At 45.7% G+C, this 12,359-nt stretch overlaps 1 protein-coding gene across 1 annotated transcript in view; it reads right to left on the minus strand.

Annotated features, from left to right (window-relative positions):
* The window catches only part of DUSP14 (dual specificity phosphatase 14), a 29,225-nt gene extending 23,503 nt beyond the window's left edge, over positions 1-5,722 (minus strand). Inside the window, exon 1 of the mRNA XM_045984359.1 lies at positions 5,596-5,722. The gene's annotated coding sequence lies outside the window, so the exon portion shown is untranslated. The remainder of the gene's footprint in view (positions 1-5,595) is intronic.
* Positions 5,723-12,359: the final 6,637 nt, after the last annotated feature.

Below are 12,359 nucleotides of genomic sequence, written 5' to 3' on the forward strand. Positions count from 1 at the left end.
TGATGTTCCTTTTTTTTTTCTTTTAAAGATTTTATTTATTTATTTGACAGAGAGAGAGATCACAAGTAGGCAGAGAGGCAGGCAGAGAGAGAGGAAGCAGGCTCCCCGCGGAGCAGAGAGCCCGATGCGGGGCTCGATCCCAGGACCCTGAGATCATGACCTGAGCCGAAGGCAGCGGCTTAATCCACTGAGCCACCCAGGCGCCCCTCTGATGTTCCTTTTGATCCTTTTTAAAACATTTTTAATTTATATATAAGTAGGTTTTAAAGTTATGACTATTTTAGAGAATCTGAAGAAAACTTTAATATTTAAGTGAGAAAGTACTCATGATTCATGGCAAGCCGGAAAACAGAGCATATGACCATTTTCTAGGATGCCTTACAGTAGAAATTTAAAAAGAACTACAAATCTCACATTCTTCGGATTATTCTTCCTTTACCCCTCAACTAAGAAAAGGGATATTCCTGAGGGTATTTTCTAAACCTAGAGAACTGCAGAACATTCTACTGCAAGGATAGAAGCAAACTGTTAGCAAATAACACCAGGCACCGTAGGGACTCAGCCAATACCTGTCCTGACATAACCTCGCCACCTCTGCCTCTATCTCCCTTCCCCCTCTCCCCTCCTCCCACCTGTCTCTCCCCGCACACACTCCATACACACCTAGCTTTAAATCCAGCTACAACACCACACACAGGCAATTAAAGTTAACCTGGCAACGGCCTCCTCAAAAGCAGAAATTCTGTTTCAAACGCAGTTTTAACTCCCTTTACTATGGTACACTAAGGAAAATTGGGGGAAAAGTACGTTTTAAAGATTGTAAAAGAGTACTTTATTCCCATAGCGAAGAAGCTGTGGCTCCTTTGGAAAAGCCAGGGAAAGAGGAGCCTTCTTGGTCTGTGCTCAGCGCCTCCGAAAGGACCCGTACATGCACACAAGCATTCTCAGAGGGTCCTCCGAGAGTCCTCTAACAAGGACTGGCCTGGGTTCCTGCACACACTACACACTAAAACTTGCACTGCCGGCCTACACATTCAGGGCTGGGCACACGGCAGGCATTCACCAGCACAACACAAATCACCACATCAAGGCATCGAGCAGCCCCAGAGGTAGGATTCACCCAAACCCTTTAAGAGACTTTAGGTAGGGGCGTCAGGACTGTACAGCTCTTGATGCTGGGGTTCTGAGTTCATTCCTGACACTGGGGGTAAAGATTACTAAAAAAAAAAAAAAAAAAAAAAAAACTTAAAAAAAATCCTTTTTCTCCCCCCCCAAAAAAAAATCTTAAAAAAAAAAAAAATAAGACTTCTAGGTAACTAGACACTTTTATTCTTCACTTTGCATATTTAAATTTTCCTATAACTACACATCTATTTGGAAAAAAAAAATTTTTTTTTCTTGGGTATTTGTCAACCCAATAGCGTGGAAAACCATCTCTGCCCTTTGGGTAGTATGTTGGTCCAACCCATACAATTAAACCTGTAAGTATATATAAATACACTGGTAAACAAAGCCCCAGGGATCAGACCACTTCATTCATTCACACTGTGGTTATCCAAACATACTGTGATTCAACAACAAATACAGTGGATTATAAATTCAAGGCTGACACCACGGAGGAATGTAAATTGGTACCAACCACTCTGGAAATGAGGCATCAGCTAGTAAAGCTGCAGATAAACACACCTGTAGGCCCTGTTCTTAACTGCCCCAGACCAGAAACGACCCAGCTATCCATCAGCAGATGATGGATAACTTGTGCTATGTTCACACAAGAACGATGGGGCGCCTGGGTGGCTCAGTGGATTAAGCCGCTGCCTTCGGCTCAGGTCATGATCTCAGGGTCCTGAGATCGAGCCCCGCGTCGGGCTCTCTGCTCCACAAGGAGCCTGCTTCCTCCTCTCTCTCTGCCTGCCTCTCTGGCTACTTGTGATCTCTCTCTGTCAAATAAATAAAATAAAATCTTAAAAAAAAAAAAAAAAGAACGAATTACAGTCACAGATAAAAACATGAATGAATCTTGGGGCACCTGGGTGGCTCGGTGGGTTAAGCCTCTGCCTTCAGCTCAGGTCATGATCTCAGGGTCCTGGGATCCAGCCCCACATCGGGCTCTCTGCTCCACAGGGAGCCTGCTTCCTCCTCTCTCTCTGCCTGCCTCTCTGCTTACTTGTGATCTCTGTCAAATAAATAAATCTTTAAAAAAAAAAAAAATGAATGAATCTTTAAAAAATACCATGCTGCAAGAATTTTAAAAAACTATGTGTGTATGTATATACATTCCTGTATACACACACACTTATATGTTGTTGACCCCCCCAAAAGTATTTAGAAGGATACCTACTTTGATTCCATGTGCATAAAGGTGAAAAGAGACAAAATGAAACTTGTTTAGATATTAATATTTAGGGGGAAAAACCAGGGACAAGAAAAGAAGTGATTTCCACAAAAATGAAGCTAGGTGACTTCTGAGGTGAGGGGAGAGGCTGTCCTTTGGAAAGTATGGAAGGAAGGTGCTTCTTGACCTTCTAGATGATTACAGCTGTGCATTCTTAAATCATTAATTTATCCATTTGTTTTATACGCTTTCCTGTGTGTTACAATTCACAATAAAAAAGTTAAGTAAGTAAAATGTTGACGTCCAGGAATTCAGAACCATTACAGTTCTGGCCAATGTGGGGAAAAAACACTTCCTCTCTAAATGTCCCTATTAGCTTCTCAGTTTCGTCAGTTTTCAGGGACCTTAGCTGCCTTCCCCCCCAATATTCAACACTGGGCCTTCAGCATGGCAAAAGTCCTCTAATATATAAACTCTTGATGTGAATTCTGTTTGAACTCACGTGTCTCCTGAAATTACTGATTTGAACTGCGCCCACATTCACACTTCCCTGTTTCTCAGAGCAGCTTTCATAAATAAAGCTACTACCTTAAATGCTCACCCTGTAAGTTTATACCCAGGTGCTATTGCTTTAGCAACTCTCCCTGCCTTCTGCTCCCACTTATGCTTCCTTATAAGATGAAGACACTAGTAGTCCTAGATTTTTTTTTTAATGGAAAAGTTTTCATTTTTAACCGAGAGTAACACCTAGGATCTTAATGATTGAAGTGCTTTGAGGCTGTTTAAGAAGGGGTCATTTGCCCATCATCTTGAGAAATACTACTATGCAACAGAGGTAATGAACCTTTACAACCAGCTGTACTTAAAACGCATGCTACCTGTTCTAGACAGAAGCCAAATCTCTACGAACAGGACTGGTTAATTTTATAATTCATTTTAATTAAAAAATCACTTTGTGCAGACATTATAAAAATGCTTAGAAAAGTCTAAGAGGATACACACGAATCGATAAAGATATACACAGCAGTTACTTTTGGAAAAGAAACTAAAAAGAAGGCTTTAACCTTATCTGTAAAGTTCTAAGTTTTACAGAGAATTATTAATGAGCATTTTCAATCCACCCAAATCCCAAATACAAAGGAATTCCCCAAACACACATTCCTCTCTAAAGACCATCATTTAAAAATGTTAAGGTTTAGGGCACCTGGGTGGCTCAGTGGGTTAAGCCGCTGCCTTCGGCTCAGGTCATGATCTCAGGGTCCTGGGATCGAGTCCCGCATGGGGGGTCTCTGCTCAGCAGGGAGCCTGCTTCCCTCTCTCTCTCTCTCTCTCTCTCTGCCTGCCTCTCTGCCTACTTCTGATCTCTCTGTCAAATAAATAAATAAAATCTTTAAAAAAAAAAATGTTAAGGTTTAAAAAAAAAAAGTTAAGGTTTTCAAGCTAAAGTTTTAAAGGACTTCCCGGATTTATACACCTGACTGGTATATTTTATATGAATACACATTTATGCCGTTCTATTAAGGACTATTACAGAAATCATACCTGCATTCAACCAATATGAAAGATTTCAGATGAGAACTCAGCATAGACACGTTTGACACTGACGTTAAAACAACTTGGAATGAAGGAAACTGTCTCCTGTTTTATGGGGGAAAGCCAAAAATATCAAGCAACTACCTTCTCCTCCCCCAAGCGTCAGAAGATGAGTCAGAGCTGAAGGCAGGAATAGGGCCCATGTGTCAAGCTGCCTGTAGAGGACGCCTTCCTACCTCCACCTGACAACCCTCTTCCCTCACCCAGGGTCAGGGTCCCTGCCTCAGCCTGTCCCTGACGTGAATTCTCAGGTGTCCCTAGGAAAGAAGAGACAGTTATTCATTCCGGGGGCACCTCATTCCCTGCATTTCTAAAGGGAGCCCAAGAATGGGAGCCTTTATGGGTCCACAACAACTAACAATCACCAAATGCAGCTCAAGGGAGTGGAGCTTCCAGATACACACACATACAACTTTGCAAAGAAGACAGCACCTTTGTTCCCCTCATTTTAAACAACAGGAAACATGGAGGGAGCAGCTGTGACTTGTCCAGAATCACTTAACTTTGTGACAGAGCTGAGAGTCTCAAGCACAGGGCTGCTGACACCTGGCCCCAGCCTCTTTGACTTTTAACTGATCTGTACAACCTCAGGGAAGATGTTCCAACATTCCATTTTACTTCTGTGTGGGCTTATGGACAAGGAATTCCAGAAAACTCAGGGTTCAATTTCTTGGTCCATATTCCTTGAAGATTAGTAAGGAAACAGGACCTGGTTCTTTGCCTCTGTTTTTACATCTGTAAAACGGACGGCAATGCTCTCTCCCTACCCCTCCTATAAAACTACAAAGAACGGCTAGTTAACACTTGCCAAATGCCTTGAGGTCCTGCTGTATGAAAAGTACAAGGTAGTTTGTTTGTTTCTTTTTTAATCCCTAGACAGTAAAACTGCAATTGTAAGTCACTCCTCCTTCCCTTGCCTCTGGGACGCCCAGTTACCATAACACTGGCTGGTACCAATGGCAACATCCACCTAAATAAAATATAGTTATACAATCCACTAAGGCAGCTCCAGCAGGCGACTCCTCTCACACACAAACAACTCAACTTGCTTTGAAGCGAGGGTACTTAGGAGAAATAAAGAGACACGTTAGCACTGTGCGCCCCAATCTACCACCGCAGAGAAACACTCAAGTTGAATACTTGGCATTGCTGAAAGTCAAGTTGCTTCTATCAATGCACCAGAAACCTATGAAAGATGCAAAGGGCCGCCGACAGCTCGAGAGGCTCGGAGCGGGTAGATGAGGACGGCCGGCGAGGAGGTGGAGAGACCGTGGCGCGGCCGGGTTGCAGAGGGTCAGGAAGAAGGAGGAGGGAAGGGGAGCCCACAGGACGCCGGCCAAGGAGCCCGAGGGCCGGTACGCGCGGCCGGGGCGTCGACCACACCAGGGCGCAGTCGGGGGGCGCGCACCCACAGCCGGGGAGGCGGGGGGTCGGGCGGCGAGGAGGGGGCGCTGCGGAGGGCTCCGGGCCTCGCCCCTCCCGGCCGCCAAGAGGATGCGAGAACCGCCCGAGAGCAGGTGTGGGGGCCGGCATAAAGTTTCCAGAGACGAGGGTCGCGCGGGGCCCGGCCGCCGGGTCCCGCCAGTGTCCCCTAGAGTCGCGTCAGAGCCAAGTCCCGCCCGCTCCGCCCCCCGCCCCGGTCCTTGCCCAGGCCCGCAGCCCCCTACCGGCTCGGCCCCACGGCGGCTGGCACTCCGTCCTCCTGCGCGGCTCCCGGCTTCTGCGGGCTGCCCGCCGCGCGTGCCCCTCCTTCTCCCCTCCGCCCGCGCCCGGGGCGGGCCGCGCGCACGCTCCCTGCGCCCCGCCGCCCTCTCCCGAGGGGGAGGGGGGCGGGCCGCTCGTGGAGGGGGAGGGGCTTCCGCGCGAGAGGAGCTCTGCGGGGGGGGGGGGAAGCCGGCGGGGGACTCGCGGAGCGGCGGGCGTAGCGCGTGCGCACTGCTCCGTTCGCCGCCGAGAGAAGCCGCGGGGCGCGCCCCCTACTCTTACTGGGTGCCGCTCGGGTCGGGCGTCCCCTGGAGTCTCCTCATGTGTTTCCCAACATACGACCCCTCTCGTCGCCACTTCGGGGTTGGGGCTGAGGCGCAGGGGTGGCGTACTGGGGTACTTTCTGGACGCGAGAGGGTTAAAGGCAAGGCGACAATACAAATATAAAAGGTGTGAAGACTGCAGTAAGTGACTAATCACCGCCTCTCACCCCACCCCCACCTTATATCCAGCACGGGAGAGCCCAGGAGTTGGGACCAAAGAGTAAAGGGAAAATAAACCTCATGGCAACTGTTGGGTGAATTTGCTTGGGCAGGGTACAGGCAGTTTCTAGTAACTCTGGGAGGCTATTTCGTCCGAGACTCCAAAGTAGCTACAGATATGGCCATCTTCTGCCGGCCCGGAGACCGCCGACCCAACACCCTACCCCGAAGGTGCCCTCGGACTTTCAAAACACCGGATCCACAAACCGGGCCTCCCAGGTAGAGCTGCAGCGTGTCCGAAGCCCAGGCTGAACCCATGGATTCGTGGAGGGCTTATTTGCTGTGTCACTGTGAGGGGCTTTTCAAATTTAGGTTTGCCCATCTTGCCCATGAGTAGATGCGAACGGACTTTTTCAGCACGAGCTGCCCTGGCAGGTGAGGGGAGGTATAAAGGACTTCCTCAAGGCTCTGCAGTGAGTCAGACACCTAGGAGTCCTGACCACGCCCAGCCCCTTTACTCACCAGCCCCCGCTCCTCACCGTTGTAGATCGTTGGCATCCAACTGCTGAACTGTCTCAACAGTAGTCCTAGGTTTGGGGGGAGGGGGTGGGATGCGGTGGGAGGGGGTGGAAAGGCTTTACATCTCCCCAGTATCTTCAACCAAAAGCTTCGAGGCTTTTTCATGCTCTTCCTGATCTCTGACTGGATTCAGAGTCATCCCGTGGGTGCAGGAATGTCTAAAAGTTCTGTTTCCCAGACAAAAATATAACATGAAGGCATTTTAGTGATAATCGTATGGGAGCTAACAAGGCCTGAACTGGAGAGATTTATTTTTGCTTTCATTAAAGAGGAGAGTTAAAGCTTTAAAATTCGGCAAAATTAATCTTTCGGCAAGAGAACAAAACAGAATCCGATTCAAGAAAAAACACTAGGAGTTCAAATCTTGCTGGGAAAGGCATTTTTCCGGCACTAAATTGCTCCACCATCAATTTGGCTAGTGACTTATTTTGACATGCGAACACCGAAATAGCAAAATCTCTAATAGAAACGATCGTATGCAGCTTCGTTTCTCCCCCCACAGACCTTCCTTCAGTCTATTCAATGACTCAGCAACACAAATAGATACATTCCTCTTCGGATTCAAGCTTGTTTGTTACACAAGGCAGGTTTCCAGTACAGCTCTGGTTAGTAACAAAGAGTTGGGCATTTTCACGCATTATAGGAACTAAGTCGACCCTAAGAATCATTATCCTCATCAGTGAAAAGGAGGGAGGAAGACAGGCTAAAATAGAGTTTGTGTTGAGGGTGATGTATGTGCAAAGATCTAGAGATTAAGGAAAGTAGAAAGAAGTGCTTAAGTCAGTAAGACCATATAGTGACTACATATATGCCTGTGGGCAGCGATGTGCTTTACACCTTTAAGTGCGGGCTGACATATGCCTCTACAAAAATGCAATTTGAAAGTGTTACCTTCTAGACTGTCCAGTAGAACTTGGGGTGATAGAAATGTTCTGTATCTGCACTGTCCCACACAGTAGCCACTAGCCTCATGTGGCGTCTGAGCACTTGAAATGTGGCTCTAGTGCGCCTCAGACACTGGATTTTTTATTTAATTAATTTAAATAAATTTAAATAGCCACATGAGGCTAGTGACTGCCTTACTGGACAGCACATTACTAGACTGTACATAGATATTTTTGTAAAACGATGTTATATGTAGACATATCTTAGAGGCCATCTGCTACAAAAGTAGGACTTGTCTATGCCCAGCGAAGGGGTGGTCGATCCCGACTACGCCTGAATGAACAAGCAGTGCCTGACAGCAGTGGAGCTTGGGTGCAGAATGAGAGCTGATCTGAGTGAGTAAGTAAGTAAGTAGAGGGTAGAAACTTCTACTCTGCTTGGCTTCTGAAGTCTGCTTTTCCAAAAATGTTCTCCTTAATTGCCTGGGCAATGCCTTAGATTAGGCTAATCAGACCTTTATGAGTCCCTTAGAAAGAACAGTTGCATCTTCCATTCCTATCATTCATTGCCTCTGGTTAACAAATTGGCAACAGTTTTCCTGTATCTGTCAGCACCCGGGAACAGCTGTGATCAAGGCTCCCCTGATCTACAGAAGTTTGCAGAAGTCTGATTTCCGGATGCCATCAGGTCCCAAGGCTCACAGGTGTTTCAAACACCTGCTTGCTAATGCTCCTAATTCCAGAGTGTATACTACTGATCTCTATAAAAATTAAAATCCCCTAAAGAAGTAAATCTTTATTGTCCTTTGGCATGTTGGAGAAGAGCAGTGGACACCAGGTATCTGGGGGGAAAAAAAAACTATAAGGAGAAGATAAAAGAACTAGGAGGACGGATGCCCCAGAACACACATTTTATTGGGGCACCTGGGTGGCTCAGTTGGTTGTGCGTCTGACTTCAGTTCAGGTCATGATCCCAGGGTCCTGGGATCGAGTTCGGCATCAGGCTTTCTGCTCTGTGGGGAGCCTGCTTCTCCCTCTGCCGCTCCCCCTGCTTGTGCTCTCTTGCTCTTTCTCTGTCAAATAAATAGAATCTTTAAACACACACACACACAATTTTATCTACTACAGAATTTGCTGAAGGCTGGTGCTATTTTGTAAGATGTAAGATACCACCTTATATGGCTATCATAAGGATTAACTAATTGTATTACATGTAGAATATTCCAAACTTCTATTTTTAGTTTTCATCATTCTCATAAAATATTATTTTCCCATTAATAAGGAAATGCCACATTACCAAAAAAAAAGAGAGAAAGCATCACCCGTAATTTTATAACCTTACCAAAACAACAATTAGCATCTTTTCTTTCCGGTCTTTTTCCATACATGATTTTTTAGTTTTATTTATATAGTTACAATAGTGTATGTACAGTTTTGTAACCTGACTTCAAGCTTCTTGAGGTAGGCATTATATAAGGGAATGTTACAACATACCCATGATAACTAGGTCATTTAATATCTGTGTCTGAAGTTTTCTGCCCTTAATTCAACCCTGGGGCTGTGACAATGATGCAGTGATGAGAATTCCAAAGAAATGTCCTTGAAAAAGGCACATTTGCCTGTTTTAACATTTGCTCTTTGTCTTTTAGATCTTACTGTCCCTCTGTGAGACTTTAGCGTAGTATGAATTGTGTGGTAATGGAAAATCAATCGCTGTTCATACCTGGCTGGAGTTGCATGAAAATATCAAAGGTTTGATTGGAAGGAAAAAAGAAAGGAGGTGCCAGGTGTGTTATCCCACTTCTTTTCATCACACTAAGTCAGGTAGGTATTATCAACCACACGTTAGACATGAGGGATTAAGAAACTTGCCCAGGGCTGCATTATTATTAAGTTGCAGAACAAGAATTAGCACTCAGGTTTTTCTAACGCACTGGGGCAGGTAACAAGAAAGCCTATAAATGTCAATAAGAAAGGAAAAGAAAGGAGTTTTAGCAACTTTTTAAAAAGATGTATATATTTATTTGAAAGCATGCACACATGAGTGGGGGAGGGGCAGAAGGAGAAGAAGAGAGGGACAGGGAATCCAGCAGAGTCCTCGCTGGGTGTGGAGCCTGATGTGGGTCTCCATCCCAGAACCCTGAGATCATGACCCAAACTGAAATTAAGAGTCCGTGATGCTTAACTGACTGAGCCACCCAGGTGCCCCGAGGGGTTTAAAAATTTTTTTACAACCATAATATATTCATATAGTTTTTTTTTTTTTTAAGGATTTTACTTATTTGAGAGAGAGAGAGAAAGAGAGCATGAGAAGGGGGAGGGTCAGAGGGAGAAGCAGATTCCTGCCGAGCAGGGAGCCCAATGCGGAACTCGATCCCAAGACTCCAGGATCATGACCTGAGCTGAAGGCAGTTGCTTAACCAACTGAGCCACCGAGGTGCCCCATTCATATAGTTCTTTAAAAAAATTTTTGTTTTTAAAGAAAACTTTAAGGAAGGGTAAATGAAGAAATAAGATATTTCCCCCCAAGAGTGAGTTAATCACCTCTGGTAGTAAAAATACCAGAATTGGTAAGAGATTCACTTTTTTTTTTTTTTAGATATTTTATTTTTTTATTATGTTATATTAGGCAGTATATAGTACATCATTTTTTGGTGTAGTGTTCAGTGATTCATCAGTTGTGTATAACACCCAGTGCTCATCACCACACGTGCCCTCCTGAATGCCCATCCTGGTTACCCTATCCCCCCTCCCTCTCCCTTTTGTAACCCTGAGTTTGGTTTGAGTCCAGAGTCTCTCATGGTTTGTCTCCCTCTCCAATTTCTTCCCATTTTTCCCTCCCTTCCCCTGTGTCCTCCACACTGTTCCTTATGTTCCATATATGAGTGAAACCGTACGATAATTGTCTTTCTTTACTTATTTCACTTACATCACTCAGCATAATCCTCTCCAGTTCCATTCATGTCGATGCAAATGGTGGGTATTTATCCTTTCATGGCTGAGTAATATTCCATTGCATGTATGAACCACATCTTCTCTATCCACTCATCCGTTGAAGGGCATGTTGGCTCCTTCAACAGTTTGGCTATCATGAACATTGCTGCTATGAACATTGGAGCGCATGTACATCCGGGTTAAGAATGCCATTTGGCACAATTACTATAACATCAAAGACAAAAATACCTGATCCCACTCAAGGGGAGTAAATGTCCATGTCAACTCAAGAGCTTGAAGACTTCGCCTCCAGTCATAAATCAGTACTTAGGCCGAGCCTTTGACTGTAAATGAAAGAGTGGAATGTGAATGGGGCAGGGGGTAGCAGAGGTTCCCAGATTGGTTAAAAGGCGCTATCTAACCTACTATGTTGTTGACCAGCTCTCTGCTTTGTCAAAGAGTAGCAAATCTCTGTTACAGGAAGTTGGACGCCTCAAATAATCTTCACCAGACCTAAGATGTACACCCTATAGTTGCAAACATATCTTGACAGCAAAGTGTGTCCCTAGAGCCCTGGAGCAATGTGTGGTTACATCCTGGATGCTCATCAGGGGTATCCCCTTTCACCGGAAAGCCTCTAAGCTCCAACGCCTATATCCACCCCATCTTGCCACATCTGCTGGAAATCCATGGCTTGCTTTTATCCCTCTCCTAGTTTCCATGGAGACCCAACAGTTTACTTTTTCCCCCAACTCTAAGCCATGGTTATTTTTAACTGTAAAACTCTGAGCCAGGTCACAGCTGGGATCTGGAAGATGCAATGACGTCTATAGCCACCCTTCTCTCCCACAGACGCCTTCTTTTCTGCAGTTGCTGGGGGCGGAGGCACTCCTGGGAGATTTTGCTCTCAAAAGCATTTTGCTTTGCATCATGAAGTTAAACCTATGCTGACTTCGATCTGACAGGTGTCCTGAATCTTGAAACCATGCACGCCCAAAACAAGGCAAAGATTTTCGTGGGGTTGGGGAGGAGGGCTGCCAGGTAAGCTTGACGTTGCTGTCACAAATCTGTGGCTAAAATTTAGGTAAATACCCTCTGGTAAAAATATATCAGAGTGCTCTCCTCTGGGGAAAAAATAAGGGCTCTGGTTCCTGTCCCCAGTAGAGTGGCTTTTTCTGCTGCAGCCTGCCCCTGGTTAAAAGAGGCTCCTGAACAGGATACTGTATGGAAAAACACTTCTACCTCCAAACCAGGCAGCAAATTCCCAGGGGGACAGGGTTGGAACCCTGCTGCTCCCTCCCCCTCTACGGAGAATTCAGATCAGTCCACCCACTCCTCAGGCCCCTGGTACTTGGGATCTAGTGTCTTCATGGCATTTCTGAACTCTTCAATCCTTTTCATATTTTTGTGGGGGGAAGCTACAAAATGGCCCTGGAAATTGCCCTTCTCAGACAACATTCTAAGATTGAAAATGGACATAAAACATAAGACACTTAGCCCCAATTCAGTATGGGTTGTTTTTTTTTTTAAGATTTTATTTATTTGGGGCGCCTGGGTGGCTCAGTGGGTTAAAGCCTCTGCCTTCGGCTCAGGTCATGATCTCAGGGTCCTGGGATGGAGCCCTGCATCAGGCTCTCTGCTCAGCGGGGAGCCTGCTTCCTCCTCTCTGTCTGCCTCTCTGCCTACTTGTGATCTCTCTGTCAAATAAATAAATAAAATCTTAAAAAAAAAGATTTTATTTATTTGTTGGAGATCACAAGTAGGCAGAGCAGCAGGCAGAGAGAGAGGGGAAGGAAACAGGCTCCCTGCTGAGCAGAGAGTTTGATGCGGGGCTCAATCCCAGGACCC

This window comes from Meles meles, chromosome 18, assembly GCF_922984935.1.
Source record: "Meles meles chromosome 18, mMelMel3.1 paternal haplotype, whole genome shotgun sequence".
Classification (NCBI taxonomy): Eukaryota; Metazoa; Chordata; class Mammalia; order Carnivora; family Mustelidae; genus Meles; species Meles meles.